The sequence below is a fragment of the Bombyx mori genome, chromosome 19, assembly GCF_030269925.1.
Source record: "Bombyx mori chromosome 19, ASM3026992v2".
NCBI classification, from domain to species: Eukaryota; Metazoa; Arthropoda; class Insecta; order Lepidoptera; family Bombycidae; genus Bombyx; species Bombyx mori.
Genome location: NC_085125.1, coordinates 12,880,551 through 12,897,615, shown reverse-complemented (window position 1 = coordinate 12,897,615; position 17,065 = coordinate 12,880,551). Strand labels below are relative to the sequence as shown.

At 38.5% G+C, this 17,065-nt stretch overlaps 1 protein-coding gene and 1 long non-coding RNA gene across 7 annotated transcripts in view; one reads left to right on the top strand and one right to left on the bottom strand.

Annotated features, from left to right (window-relative positions):
• The window catches only part of ITP (ion-transport peptide), a 92,634-nt gene that overhangs the window by 24,007 nt on the left and 51,562 nt on the right, over nt 1–17,065 (top strand). For 2 of the 6 annotated variants that reach the window (XM_038017445.2, XM_062673795.1), the window contains exon 1: nt 16,200–16,321. The gene's annotated coding sequence lies outside the window, so the exon portion shown is untranslated. 6 annotated transcript variants of the gene reach the window in all.
• On the bottom strand, nt 4,008–10,519 carry LOC134200702 (uncharacterized). The gene is made up of 2 exons (XR_009975725.1): nt 6,059–10,519; nt 4,008–4,958 (listed from the first exon to the last, which is right to left on the bottom strand). It is a non-coding gene; the product is annotated as an uncharacterized LOC134200702 (long non-coding RNA).

Here is a 17,065-nt window from a genome sequence, read left to right as displayed (position 1 = left end):
AAACTATGAAATTGGCAAACCGAACCGTTTTTTTTTCTATTGGCTATTTTCGCTCTATTGTCTGGACATTAGAGCGAAATTAGGTTTTTTTTATTGCCTTTGTAGGCAGACGAGCATACGGCCCACCTGATGGTAAATGGTCAGCGTCGCTCATGGATGTCAGCAATGCCAGGGGCAAAGCCAAGCCGCTGCCTACCATGTTACTGTCGTTAGTTATATGTGCAAATTTTCAACTCAATCGGAGATCATCAAGTCGGTGAAAGTGTCATTCAAAGATTACCTTACATTCAAACATGCATTGGATGCAAGTTTAAGTACAAGATACATACATAACAAGCTATTAAAACGTGTTAAAAAGATTGTTAGTTAAGTTTTCCCGACAGGTGAATTAAAAAATATCTCAAAACCAAACCACAAGAACCACCATATCAAACTCAGTAACCAATATTGTTGATTACAATTATGGCAAAGAAAAAAAAATTTTTATTGCTTAGATGGTTGGACGAGCTCACAGCCCACGTGGTGTTAAGTGGTTACTGGAGCCTATAGACATCTACAACGTAAATGCGCCACCCACCTTGAGATATAAGTTCTGAGGTCTCAGTATAGTTACAACGGCTGCCCCACCCTTCAAACCCAAACGCATTATTGCTTCACGGCAGAAATAGGCGGGGTGGTGGTACCTACCCTTGCGGACTCACAAGTGGTCCTACCACCAGTAAGAGGTCTTACCATCATCACTAGATCCTTTTCGGAGAGATGGAGGGTTTTTTTTATTGCCCTTGTAGGCAGACGAGCATACGGCCCACCTGATGGTGAGTGGTTACCGTCGCCCATGGACTTCAGCAATGCCAGGGGCAGAGCCAAGCCGCTGCTTACCACTATCCAAGCCGCTGCCTACCGCTAGCCAAGTTGCTCCCTACCGCTAGCCAAGCCGCTGCCTACTGCTAGCCAAGCCACTGCCTACCGCTACATCATATTGATTTCCGTATTCGATTTGACGATGAACTATGAAAATGATTCCGTAACAATTAACTGGTTCTCTTTGTATCTAAATTACTAATTTATTAAATTAAATTGATAGCCCTAGTACTCCGAAAGTCTTGGAAAAACCATTACACAAATTAGAATTTACAATGGAATGTTCCAGTTTAGTGAATGCGGTAGAAATTTTGGCATAAATAATGATTCAGCGTATATACCCATGACGTCAAGAGGGTGAACGGCGCCTCATTTGCTCTCGACTAAATAATTCCATTGAATAAATCAGTAAGGCTATTTTTTTATTCCATTTATGCCATGTGGTTGACGGAGTCCGTTGACACCAAAAAACGAATGCATTATTATTGTGATACCGCTAAACTATCTTTAACTTCTCAATACAATGATTCGCGACAAATAACCGTGTGGGCGGTTTTTTTTTTTTAAATTATGTATTACTGGTAGCCCGGAAGCCTTTCCAGTTTCTCCAGGACAGGTGGGCGAGCAAAGGCTCAGCCAGGAGCGGTGGGATTTGCTAACAGCCACCGAGCGCCTCCGAAAGAGACTTTACAACTCAAGAACAACTGCTTCGCGAATGAATCTACTATCGGATCGGAATCGCGACCCGCTGAGAAGATCCGGCGAGAAACTCAGCGGGCTCAGTGGGCTAGGTTACACGTCGAACTTTGCCGATATTTATAAATACAGTGCGGAAAGTACGAGCTATTACTCGTAAAGTTAGACGGAAATTAGTACAGATGGAAGATTTGTTTCACAGATTTACAATATGTAAAATTTGTCAATGGAAGGTGTGGTGGAGGAGGTCACGTATTCGTTTCGTCTAATGAATACCCTGAAAATATTATTATCTAAGTTCTAATACTTTCATTTCGTCCATGACTTATAAGCGGCAGAAATAGGCATGATACTGATACCTTGCCGTGCGGGTTTTTAAAGTTCTGCCAGCAGTCAATCGTCTTTCGGACCACTGACTCCAACCGAGAATCGAAACTCCTTAGTATAACAGTCAGATGCATCAACACTAAACCAACGAGGTGATCAAAATATAATATCATAATAATAATAAAATAATAATATCTTTTGACTCATTCATGTCAACGGCTTGTGATGTTTCTAAGAAAACGCTCCAATACAAATTCATTTAACTTTGATTCGATAAGTCCCGTGGCCTATCAATAATTACTTACCTCGTGAGCACGGGATCACGTGTTTTGAGCACGGTATTCGCTCACTTTGACACAATTTAATTAAAAAACCTTGTGCTTATTTATGCGTCCAAGGTTTGTATACTATTTCATCGATTCAACTGACACCAATGATGATGTCCTAATTTTCATTTTCGATTTTTTCGCCCAATTAAAAAGTTATCATAAATAAGCAATGGCTTAATCAAGCGTTTTTGATGAGCGATGGGATAGGTCAAGTGTCATCAAGAGTGCATCGCACTCTATCGCGAGTACCGGTATCGGTGACCAGCTTCGATCAACAATACTACTATTGATCGAAGGTGACCAGTACATTGGTTGCTGCTAGCATTGGTGCCAATAGCGTCCAACAATATCGACAGTAGACCAAAAGCATATGTAAAGGCGTGTCTAACGTGTCGTCAGTGGTTGGCGTGTGTTGCGCCGCTGAAATAAACCAGCGTCGTGATGCTGGTTTAAATACCTACGGGTCAGGACTACTTTGTTCTGGGAAGACTGAAGTTGTCATAAATATCCACAGTTAGGTAGGTACAGATATATGGTATTGTACTATTCGAAGGAAGGTATTTGTGAATGCGGTCTGCGTTGTCGACGTTGCCCAAAACACGTCATTACGGATCCTCCTGATTCATTAACGGTGATTTTAGGTACCACAAGCACCGGTCACCGTCCTCTGCGAACCTGTTGCTTGCGACGAAGGGCTCGACGAGCGAATTAACCCACAGAAACAGCCCACTGAGTTTCTCGCCGGATCTTCTCAGTGGGTCGCGTTTCCGATCCGGTGATTGATTCTGCGAAGCACTGCTCTTGCTAGAGCCAGTGTTAGCACCACTCCGGTTTGAGCCCCGTGAGCTCACCTACATATTAAGGTGAAGATGATATAGCCTCTCAAGGCTATCAGCATAGGTAGGAAAAAAAAGCGGTCTGCGTGAGTGAACGCCATATTTTTTTACTTGGCGGGCAAGGTCATGTGACATTAAAGCTGAACAAGCTCTCAGCTGAACAAGAACATAGGACTTCAATACTTATTTTTCCCGTACCTATTCGCTAGTAGCCTGAGAGGTTATTCCAGCTACGTTCGGACGGGTAGATGAGCTCACGGGCACAACCTGAGAGAAATTGCTAACACTAGCCCTAGCAAGAGCAGTGCTTCGCAGAATCTATCACTGGATCCGAATCGCGACCCACTGAGAAGATCCGGCGAGAAACTGATTAGGCTATGTCTATGGGTTAGGTCACTCGTCGAACTCTTCGTCAGAATCGACGAGGACGGTGACCGGTGCTTCGGAGGCCTAAAAGCACCTAAAGAGATCCGACAAGACCATACTCTTAAAAGTAATTACAGGGGAATACAAGTTCGTCAAGTGTAATCCCATTACGATAAACATCGTATTTTTTTGCATACAACAATATCTATTTCGTTCGATTGCAGTAACTCATTCCACCGTAATGTATGACGTGCCACTGTGCTTCCCGTACTAAAAATAGAATCGCAGCTAATTATAAGCCGAGGAGAACGTTTAGCAATGCATCAACAATCGATCGTTACTCATCGGGCAACAGGAGTGAAATTGAAAATCACACCTACGCACCGACGGACGCACTAGATGACTGGTATGCGATTTATTGCCAAATGAGTTAGGCGGACGACGGGCGTCATTCATTGCGTGAAATATGAGGAAAATCACATCTTTTCCGAGACAGTATCAACGGAACGGATACGTTAATTATGTAATTACGTTAAAAAACCGCGTAGCTGATTTTCGGAAAGGTCTCGTGAAATACCAATAAAACTTAAACTTTGAGAAGCTTTACTATTATTATTTACTTTATCATTAAAAAAAAATTATAAATATAAATACAAATTTGTAATATATTCAATAGCGCCAATTGACAATTCAAAGAACACAGCCAAGCTATTGCAATTGTTTTTCAATATTAATTGTTTCAATTACAAGTATTTGCTAACTACTCTGAAAATTTTCTAAAAAGCTGGATAACATTCAAATGTCAACAAAATATTATATTATTGGTTATAATTGGCGTTATGGGAGTCCACAATGTACACATGATGAGGTATAAATTCGTTTTAGTTCTAAGAATGAGACAACTTGTTTACAAAAGAATTAAAGCTTAACCTCAAGCCTCAATGTGTATGGCGGTCACATCTCTAACAGCCACATAGCGTCGTTAAAAAAAATACTTTTGCTGACGTCATTGAAGACCATTGCCTTCAAGTGGATAGCGGGTTAGTTACATTTTTAGCGAAAAAAAAACCTTGTACAAGCAATCCGCTTTCCACAACATTTTAGGCCATATATCTATTTACAAAGGCATTCTCTTGCCTAACACCGACACACAACAAAGTGCTATTATCATTAACCATATTTGAGTTACTATTTACGTAGCATTATGATTCATGTTTCAAAAGCGAAATGTTGATACAATAGTTAATTCACGTGATTCTTTCAGTGGTTAGAACATAGCTTGCGTATCTGACTGTAGTTGTATACGTATGAATCCGTTTAATAAATATGCGTCGAAATGAGAACCGCTAATTGTATTGTCTTCTTCTGAGCCTGTCTCAGTGATGAGTGTAGGTCTCTTCATATGCACTCGCATTCTTTTGGGTCTCTTGTCATGCGCATCCAGTCCTTACCAGTTATTTTGATCAGGCCAACTGCCCAGGTTACGATGTCCAGTAGAGAAGGTCTCCATTCCAGTACTTTTTAGCCCCACAGATAGTCGAGTCTAATTATAATTTTTTTACATAATATCTTGTAATAGAGCATATTGTGCGAATGGCGGGTAAGTCCCAGTACCCTGCTTTAAGAAGTCGCACATTTCGAAGTATGGGACAACCGTTATATATTATAATACAAGTGAGACCGTACCTCATGTCTCAAGTTGTGACATCTATGAGCTCCAGTAGCCATTTAACAGGGGCAATGGGAGCTGTACCAGCCACCACAAAAGTGCCTTAACATTGTCACAGTGTTTCTTATGTGCTGTGACATAATTTTCTACAAATGAGACTAGAAAGGAGTCTTAGATGTTTTTATTTTGTTATGGCTTACTTGGGTGAACGAGCTCTCGGCCTACCTCGTGTTAAGTGGTTATTGGAGCCCATAGACATCTACAGCGTAACTGCCGCCAATCACCTTGAGATATAAGTTCTAAGGTTTCACTTAGTCTCAGTATAGTTACAACGGCTTCCCCACCCTTCAAACCAAAACGTATTACTGCTTCACGGCAGAAATAGGCAGGGTGGTGGTACCTAACCGTGTGGAAAGGCACAACGTCCCACCACCAATAAAAATGGTAGGAAAGGGTACAACTATAACTCTAGCATCTCCATGAGCATCTTTGACCAGACACCATTATGTGGGCCATGTATTTTTCTACCTTCCCATTAAAGCCATTCTACCTTTTAGGGCAACCAATAGATAAAAAAATACCACTACATTTTTACGTAAAGTCATGAATATGAACCTTGATCCATTTGTTGCAAATCAGTTACTGGAGCCAAATACATCCAAATAACATAAATAACACCCCCAGCCCCGAGAGATGAGGTCGCCTCAATTGTATTATTTAACTGTTACCCTTCAAACTGGAATGTACTACTACTTCGAGTTAGAGAAGTCGAACTGCGAAACATACTGATTATGGATCTATTGGTACCGTGTACTCTGTTAGTCCAATGGCTTGTAATCCCAATTACTGTACCACGGAATACAGGTGACTCCCACTCAGAGCCAATAACTTTAAGTCATTTAGGTTCCGGCCATTCTAGTATGTCGGCACAATATCACAGAAGTAAATGGAAAAAAAAAAAAAAAAAAACTTACGGCTCGGAGACGTGGTGCTTCACTAGGGATCTTTTTAGAAGGCTCAAAGTCGCGCAGCGAGCTATGGAGAGGGCTATGCTCGGCATTTCTCTACGTGATCGAATCCGAAATGAGGAGATCCGTAGAAGAACGAAGGTTGATGACATAGCCCGTAGAATTAGTGAACTGAAGTGGCAATGGGCCGGCCACATAGCACGAAGAGAGGACGGTCGATGGGGCAGAAAGATCCTGGAGTGGCGACCACGTACTGGCAAGCGCAGTGTGGGACGGCCACCTACTAGATGGACCGACGACCTAGTAAAAAGCGCTGGGTCTCGTTAGATGCAGGTGGCAATGGACCGGTCACACTGGAAATCTATTGGAGAGGCCTATGTTCAGCAGTGGACGGCGATAGGCTGAAATGATGATGATGATGAAATGGAAAGTGGAATTTCAACAGCGATTAAAATATGATAAACGCAATGAGCATTTGAACTGTTACTCTACCGTGCACTACTAGCAAACCGTAGGATCTCCCCTTTTGTAGAAATCGTATTTAATGTAAAACATACATCCACAGACGTGAGTCAGTGAGTTTCTCGACTGATCTTTGATTCTCTTTGATGATCTCGCAAATTCAGCAAAGTACGGCTCTTGAAAGGGCATATTTTAGTATTTTTATCAGGCCGAGACCCGTACGCTCGCTTATCAACAAAGGCAAAACCAGAATAGCCCCCCGAGGATAATGGCAGGTAGATTGGCGTATAAATAAAAAATACCGACGCGACAACGCAAACTTCCCACACGTTTAATTTGATGCAGCCTAAGAACGACTAATCACAACCGTCATTATCAACACAAGTCTATACCCACCCTAGTAATTAAACAGAATAATCTAATAATGGAATAAACAAACAGTTAATACACAGCACACCACTGCAGCGTGACACCAGTCATATGATGAACTCGTGACGCTTCTTAGAAAATCCTCATAGCCTCGTCACTAAGCAAAGCTGTACTAAACCTGCTATTTGCCAAATACATTCAATTTATTTTTTTGGTTTGGCTCAAAGAATAATTTACTTATTATTATAATCGAAATCCGATCTTAAGAAGAAGCTCTCATTTCCTCCTTATGTCTTTAAGAGAAGAATTAGTCACAGGATACAGCGGCCCTGGCTTTTCCAACCATTATCTCTATTTCTAACCCTACCAGTAAAAGGTGGGTCTTCAACATCATCATCACTTTTGGAGTGATAAAATATTCTGATCCAATTTACCTTACAACCTATTATCATCCACGAATCCGTATCTTAACGACGACTAGCAGTAGTAGAGCAGCGGTCGGGGAACTTTTTTAATTATTACCCCAAAATATTTTTGTGTAAGTTGATATTACCCCATGGCGAAGAACAAAAAAAAACGAAATCGCTTCTTTTTAGCATCTTTCATATTATAGCCCCCATGATAATTTTGAAAAGAAAACAATAACTATAAATTTAATTTAAACATCATTAATTCAATTTATCAATGTAATTACCTAGTAATACAATAACGGTAATAATAGTAATATACAGTTGAGGAAAAAAATCGCCACCACAGAAAATATAAGTAAATGATAATTTGTTATTTTATAATTCACACGATGTCTACAATAATACCTGGGTCAATCACGTGAACTTTGTGTTTCCAAATAATGTGTCCTATCTCATTCTCTCGCCGACTGAATCCTATACGTTTATGTGTTGTGTCTCTATGGACTTATTTTTTCGTTTCGTTTCATTTCGTTTCATCGAGTTTGAAATCACAACGATTCTAAAGAAGTTTCACTTCAATATATACTTTTTACTCACGACAGTTTCATTTTTACCCCCAAAAATTTCATTTTACCCCATTTGGGGTAATTTACCCCGGTTCCCCGACCGCTGCATTAGAGAATGCTATTAATCCGAATAGCTTACGACCAGCCGTGCATTTCTGTATAAAGGGCAAAATAGTTCTATTGAAGGCGCAATAATGAAAAACAAAACCTCAAAATACCATTGCTAAAAGTGTGGTTTCGTTAGATCTCAATTATTCACTGGTGGACATACTAGTGTAGGTGAAAATGGATAAATTATACTGTGGATGTAAGTGCTTAACTTTAGGTGGGCCGCGAGTCTTTCATCTATACTAAAAATTCAATTTCATATAAGCGTAGAATAGAGGGAGGCCATACTGTGAACAATACTCTTTAACTTCTATAATTAATCGGTATACCGAGATGTTATTCTTCGCAACTTGCATCTAATTGCATTGCATTTTACTGGGGGTATTTTGCATTTTACTGGTGGTAGGACATCTTGAAAGTCCGCACGGGTAGGTACCACCGCCCTACCTATTTCTGCCGTGAAGCAGTAATGCGTTTCGGTTTGAAGGGTGGGGCAGCCTTTGTTACTATACTTGAGACGTTAAAACTTATATCTCAAGGTGAGTGGCGCATTTACGTTGTAGATATCTATTGGCTCCAGGAACCACTTAACACCAGGTGGGCTGTGAGCTCGTCCACCCATCTAAGCAATAAAAAAAAAGTTTTCTTTTCGTGGGTCTGTTGTCGGTTGACCGGAATCGTGTAGTAAAATTTCAACGGATCTTTGCAATTATCAATGAAACTAAATGAAGCGTAACACATCTTCGCATCACGCAACCAATCTTAATAAGCTGTTTTGCTTTTATTATTATTACTATTAATAAAGTTACTTCCTTCATTCCATTACTTATTGTTCATTGTTATTGTAAGTATTCCTGTGCGAAGTTTAAGAATATTTTGTTAGTTCAGGATGGGCGACGCGTGGCGGAGAACGCACGAACTCTACCGAAGAGCATTCCCTCGCGATCGGGCATGTTCTTTTAGTTTGCTGAAGTTCACGGGCGACGGTAACCACTCACCATCAGGTGGGCTGTATGATCGTCTGCCTACACGGGCAATAAAAAAAAGTGTGAATTAACCCATAGATACAGCCCACTGAGTTTCTCACCGGATTTTCTCAGTGGGTCGCGTTTCTTGTCCGGTGGTGGATTCCGCGAAGCACTGCTCTTGCTAGGGCCAGTGTTAGCGGCACACCCGGTTTGAGCCCCGTGAGTTCACCTACACGTCAAGGAGAAGCTGAAATAGCCTCTCAAGGCTATCAACATAGGTAGGAAAAATAAAAAATGGGCATGTTCGCTCGATAAAGCGGCAAGCTTCTAAGCATTCCACACAGTTTGTAAATCAAATTACTGATAATTAAAATTATTTTATTGTAGACAGACCAGGTTACGGTCGAGCTGACGGTAAATAGTTACATGGACGTTACGTATTACGTAATACCAAGAGCACAGCAAGCATAGGCCTGCTGCACGGGGCTTTCTAAGAAAATTAGCATCTGCACGCAGACGTACTCAACATGTGTACTGGTGGTAGGTAGTAGGCTCTGCATATTTCCGCCGTGAAGCAGTAATATGTTTCGGTTTGAAGGGTGAGGCAGCCGTTGTACCTAGCTGAAAGCCTTGAGAGGCTATTTCAGCGTAACCTTAACTAGTAGGTAAGCTTACGGGGCTCAAACCTGACGACATTGCTAACACGAACCCTAGCAAGAGCCGTGCTTCGCAGAAACTGGTGGTAGGACCTCTTGTGATTCCGCACGGGTAGGTACCACCACCCTGCCTATTTCTACCGTGCAGCAGTAATGCGTTTCGGTTTTAAGGGTGGGGTAGCCGTTGTAACTATACTGAGACCTTAGAACTCATATCTCAAGGTAAGTGCCAGCATTTATGTTGTAGATGTTTATGGGCTCCGGTAATCGGTTAATACCAGGTGGGTCGTAACCTCGTTCATCCATGTAAGCAATATAATATAAATAAAAAAACTAAATACACAATTTCCACGAAAAACATTTAACGCACAAAAATTAGTGGTACTAATAATACTAGTGATAGGGTGTATGGTATCTGATACTGCCGGGTACTACTTGCTATCCTACCGCGAAACTGCTTCTTTGATGGTCAGCTAAATCCACGTTCAGATGTTTGTGGGTTCCTTCCCGTGCCTACATAACCCCCTCCAATCTGGAACAGGTACACGCTTCCCGGTACGCCATGCCATTCGAGAACTTTCGAGTCCTAGCGGCCTTCTATCCTTGGACCATTGCGTCCTGTGTACTACCAATCGCAATCCTTCAGGATTAGAAGGATATGGATCCTTGATTCACTTCTCACTCCTGAATCCAAATCAAAGCCATAGCCATAGCCATAGCCATAGCCATAGCCATAGCCATAGCCATAGCCTTTTCCGAGCTCATTATCCGTTTTTCAAGTATAAAAAACGTATGCAATCAAGAATCAGACACTTAAGAATACTCCAAAAGACTGTTCCGTACCACCGTGTCACTATTACGTTTAAGAATTAGTATTAAAGTACACGCTTATACGAACTTAGTACATTCACTTTTACGTTTCAAACAAAAATGTTCGGCCCTCGCATTTGGCATTTTGCATTTAATTGTAGCTGTCAGGGTCGAGACTTTATTAGAGGTTTGAAATTGAGAACCTCTTTTTGATTTGCGCTTTCAAATTTTACGATTGTCTATGGATTACAGATTATACATGTTTTTTGTGACTTATATATGTAAGCATTATTGTGCGTCCAATTATAGCCATTTTTATTAAATGCGTTTCACCTTAAATCCAACAACAAGATATAGATTTTTCTCTTTTTATTACTATAGATGAGTATATGAGACCAAGGGCCAAGTGGTGTTAAGTGTTTCAAGTGATACTATTCACACATTCGCAAATAATACATTTGTCTCGCTTAAGAAATAAAACGCGATATTTACTCAATTTTTTTCATAAACTCATGGCTTTTAAAAGTAACACATACTTTTAAGTCATAAACTATTATAAATTTGAAAAAGAAATAATTGCATCATTAATCGAAAAAATATAAACAATTAAACATATTATTTACCACGACAATACATATTGCATTTTAATATATTTATTCATTAATTTTTGTCACAAGCTATTAGGTTTGTAGCTACAGATATATCGTCTTCTCGCATTAAGACTGTATAATTTCAAAACTTACTAATTTTACAGGAGAGTGTTTTAAAGGTTTAACATGTGATATTTTTAATATTAATCATCTTTGCAACATTTATTTTTTATTTTTTACCAGTTACATTATCTGTCTTTTAAAGTAAGATAAAATTATTTATTAATTTTGTTAATAGTAGTCAAAACATAGGTAAACAAAAAAAAAACTAAACAATGCTCTTTTGATAATATTTATGAGAAAAATACTGGTGATACCAAATGATTCCGCATATTAACTCAATTTCCAATATTTTTGGAAATTGTACACTTTTAATGCGAAAAGACGATATATGCTCTAGTATTTTATTTTTTAGTTTCCTATTCGAATGTGGTAAACGTATCGCTCGCTCATTATGCCACAGGTGTGTTTGTTGCGTCAGCCGTAAGTAGACAAGCCTCTCACCTCAGTTGAAGCGATGCACAGAACATTCCAATTTTTTGTCTAAGGCAGCACTTAATTATTTTTTTCATTTTGTACCTACTTACGTAATTAAGTAAATAATAGGTAAGTCAGTAAAGAATTTTTAAAGAAGTATAAGCTGAAGAATTAAAATTTAAATTAAAACATTACCGTTTTTAATTTAATATTTGGGATACGACCTCAATAACTTTTAGTTTATTCTGTTCAACCTTTCGAATTTAGAATGCGGACTCAAATCCATAACTTTAAGAATATAAATCCGAAAGTTTGGTTGTTTGTTTGTCACGCTTTCACGTCTTCATTGCTCAACGGATCTTCATGAAATTTTGCATATACGTTGTCAAGATTACAAAACAAAAATGATATTGAGTATTTATTTTATCTAGAAAAAATTGACTATTCCCGATCTTTAAATATCTTTATCTACATTAGGACCAGATAAGCCGTGCGTAATAACTATCATATAAATACACTACACATACATATGTTTTAGATAATACGTATGAAAATATTGCCGTCAAAATAATTGGCCATCATATAATATAATTAATTATATTATAATAAAATTGCTCATTAAAATATTAACTAACAAAATTATTTAGGGTATCCTTCCAAAATTCACAATCGACTATTTCTCCTATTACTTATAGTATACAATTATATCCATTCATATTACGATCATTGGGAAACATGTATCATTCTCCAATTACATTACAATAAATGTGAGCCCAAGCGTAAAATATAATAATAATAGGGTATGTGCTCAAATGAAAACAGCCTAATTTTAGCCACATAGCGAAACCCATAAGAGGTGGCACTAGATACCATGACGTCGAGATAACGTTTACCCTATCTTTCAAATGAGGAAGCACTAGCGGGCCACGGTCACAAAAGTGAAGAAACGGTTCATTGGTAGAAGCTTCACATGACTCAGAAGTGATTGTACTAAGCTTGTTAACAAATTTGTTTGTTATCTAACAGATCTAAGAGATCTTGCGTCTGATTTTCTTAGAATTTTAAATTCGTTGTAGATAAAAGACATTATGTTTTATTTATTTATTTTCTTTGCATATCGTAATGCGTCCGGAGCAACCTCTTCTAAGTAGATCAAGTTTTAACTCAACACCAACAGTTCTATTGAGTCTAATTATCTTTCAAATTATCCGATAATGTTTATTCAAGAGAGAAAATATATGGGAAAACAAATTGAAATCAAAGTTGGTTGCATTGTTGCGCTTTTTGGTGCAGTCAGCTTTTAAACCAATTGATTGACGATTAAAAAAACTGCTCTGAGTCTGTTTGATCTCAGTTCTATAAAATATAAATCGTTGCTTAACCAAATCGGTTGTAGAGCAGTTAGCGGCCCTGATTGTCTCACCAAGGGTCGTGAGTTCTATACTAAATTACTTTTTTTCCTGCCTATGCTGAAAGCCTTGAGAGGCTATATCAGCGTTACCCTACGTGTAGGTGAGCTCTCGGGGCTCAAACCGGAGTGATGCTAACACTGGCCCTAGCAAAAGCAGTGCTTCTTCATCTACCACCCGATCGGAAACGCGACCCACTGAGAAGATCCGGCGAGAAACTCAGTGGGCTGTGTCTATGGGTTAATTCACTCGTCGAGCCCTTCGTCACAAGCAACGGGTCCAACGAGGACGGTGACCGGTGTTTGAGGTACCTAAAAGCACCGTTAATGGATCGGGAGGATCCGTAATGACGTGCTAAAACTTCTACAAAGTCGATACAACGCAAATTCACTTCTATATTACGTAAAGATTTATTTTTCACTTTTTCATTGCTTTTTTGGGCGGGCATACGGCTCACCCGATGGTAAGTGGTCACCTCCGTTTATCGAAATCAGCTGCCTGCTTTAATAAGATTCATATCTTAATATAAGATACTGCATTTCAACCTCGAATTTGCTTTATAGTATTTATAACGGCACGAGTCATAATATTTGTTCAGCAATCGCTCCGAGCCGTTATCAGATACGGCTTAGAACGTAACACATATATGATTATGTGATCAGAGCGTTTACTGATAAGGACGACGTGTGCATCTCATTCTTAATATCGCGATTCGACGAGATAAACGTTATCATTACGTGGCGGAAGGTCGGCAGCCTCTTCCCCCGGCTTTACAGACTTCGACGCCATCGAAGAGAGTATCTTAACTTTTAAGGGTCAGGTCAGGTAACTTTTAAGGACCAGCAATAGCACGTACTGGTGGTACTGGTGGTGGTTTGAAGTGGTTACAGGGAGCCCATAGACATCTATAACGTAAATGCGCCACCAACCTTGAGATATAAGTTCTAAGGTCTTAAGTATACTTACAAGGGCTGCCCCACCCTTCAAACCGAAACGCATTACTGCTTCACGGCAGAAATAGGCAGGGTGGTGGTACCTTCCCGCGCGGACTCACAAGAGGTCCTAACACCATTAATTGAACTATAAATAAATAAACCCTTAGGTTATTGTGTAATGGACAATAATATTGAAATAGGGTTATATTTATAAACGATTTCCAGAAAAAGATAATATGAGAATATAATCAAAGTGATCGAAGCTAATTAAAATTAATGCGTTATTAAGTATAACTTAAAAACTACTTGGCCAGGTCTGGATAAAATGGGATCAAATGAGAAGCATCAACTTCAAATTGAAAAAGAATCATCAATATTGGTAACAACCAAAAAAAAAAAGAAATTGTCGAACTGATAACCTCCTCCTTTAGTGGAAGTCGATTAAAAACGTAGTGTCATGGCGTCACCTACTATAGTCATTAAAATATTATACATGAATTGGTCGCTTTAGTAATAGACACGAATAGACGGCTAGGTTAGACGGCTAGGTGACGTTACGCTATTTTAGATAATTTTATTTTACTACGAAATATTGCTTTTGCCTCGTGGAAATCGTATCGTAAATTTCATAAAGTTTTTGTAATTCATTAAGTAATTATTCTTTTTTTCTGTGCACTACGAATTTATTTCAAAATCGATTTTATCTAACAATTATCAGTCCTAACTCTATCGATTTTCCATGACTATGAGAAAATGAGTCAAACTTCTTAAGAACCATATTTAAATTTAATTGTTATTAAAAAGATTTTCCTCAGAAAAATAAACGCTTCGATCGGAACCTTTGGAATAATATTCTGGTCGTTGGAATCGATTAAATATTTTTCCGTGTTTGTTTACTAAGACTTATCTGTCCTGCTCTTGTACATTGAAAAACAATTACAGATCAACAGATAATAAGACAAATTATAGCCTTACTTAATCTATATATCTGACGTAGTGTAGCGATCTATCTGTGAGTCGACTATTATCAAAGCCGGCAATGTGACTTTTGGACAATTATTGGTAAATCAGAAAAACGAATTATTGACTTTCTATTCCATTGGCAGTCACAAAACTCTTCTGAACGACATCTTGGATAAATAACAGGTTAAGTTAATACTTTATTTAATGCAGGTTTTGAGCCGTATTCTTTGAAGGAGACGATTATATTCAAATCAATCTGTATTGACATATCAATAACATTTTTTTCTCCAAATGCACAGATTGCCACCTTTTATAATAGACGAATCATGTATGAGTAGATACAGATAATAATATACTTATAACAAGCCACGAACTATGATATAGCAGAATTATAAGAAGTCATCCGCGATAGGAAAATTGATACCGGTCATCTTCACGAAATATTTCTTTTAAGCCGTTACATGTGTATATTTTGTCACGGATCATTTAAATGTTTTAAAATACTGGATGTGCCCTTTGGTTTGGCTTGCGTTAAATGAGCGACCTGACAATAACTACAGACGCTAAGTACAGCAGAAAAAATAACATTGCGCGATCCATCGCTTCGTGAAACAGAATACAAACAAATGTTTTCACACCTATAATATTGTTGTTATCATTGACAATTATTACAAAAAATCGACAAACAAAGTAAACATTTGTGAATTCACTGTAAAATATTCTAAATTTTTTCTAAAATTCCTGTTCACCTGATGATTGTCTGGTAGAGATCGGTCTTAGCGATATGACTGCAAATTGTACTTTTTTGTACTGAATATTTCGCATTTATTTATTTATTTTGTGTACAATAAAGCATACTCTTTCTCTCTCTCTCTCTCTAAAATAAAATAAGTTACCATCAGACACAGCCCACAGTTTCTCGCCGGATTTTCTCAGTGGGTCGCGCTTCCGATCCGTTGGTAGATTCTGCGAAGCACGGCTCTTGCTAGGGTTTGTGTTAGCAACGTCGTCAGGCTTGAATCCCGTGAGCTCACCTACTAGTTAAGGTTACGCTGAAATAACCTCTCAAGGCTCTCAGCTCAGGTAGAAAAAAAAAAGAATAAGTTCTAGGTTCTACGTCACTATAAATTTAAAAAATCGCAAAAAGCAGCATCACGCATTGCGAGAGCCGGCGAGAACGGGCCGTGCGTATTAAAAAAAAAAAAAAATAGCGTGTCACTCATGAGCAACTTTTTACGTTTGGAACTTGTAAGCTGCTTTCCACTGCGGGTGACGTGACGGGCCGCGGGCGCGCCGCCGAGCCCGCCAATCGCGGCGGCTACCGGCAAGCTATATACGTGAAACTGACATCCAATTACCAAACCAAGTCGGAACTCCATACCGAACGCACGTACGCCTGTCGCATACAAAAAAAAAACAGAAAAACCGCGTTCATTATAAATACGTTCGTTTAGTTGTGTGTTGTGTGAACATCTATAACGGAGCAGTGAGTAAATATTTTTGAAATATTCCCTACTTTATTTTTTCTAATCGGTGTTCGCGTCCATTTGGAATCGGTTTGTGGATTATCGGATTAGCTGGTCGTACGATGTAACGTAAGCTATTACATTTTGTAAGTTGTAATTTTTTTTTTAATTCAATTATTTGTTTGGTTCCATTTGGGCGGTTCACTGAGTTGTAATAGTTTCAATTAAATTAATAATAATAAAAATTAAATGGTTGAATTTAAGACGTCTACCATATGTCTTATTGGAATTTTTACTTAAATTAGAAAATAAATTTTATCGATTGGCGAATCAGTCATGGAATTAAAATAAAAACAAATGTAAGAAAAAGAAAATTTAACGAGTCAAAATGAAATAAAAAAACTTGTCATATCTCAAAAAAGTAAGATCGTTATAATTATGAATGTATCGTTACATCATTTACTACGATAAGTTATTGATTGATAAGTCCGATAAGTGATAAGTCGTTCCGCGGTTATCTCATCGGAATTTCATCTCAATGTCGGCTTTCACTTTTTTACGATTAACGAGATAAGCCGTCTCAAAATATTGATAGAAAACGAATATGCTCAAAGTAATAGCTAAAACAAGATTAAATTAAATCAAAATTAAGTTAGAAAAGGCATTTTATTTTTAGAACATCTATGTGAATCTGACAAGGGTAATTTTAATTACAACGATGGACGATCTTAGCAATTTCTCAGACGATTTAAGGATAAATGCTT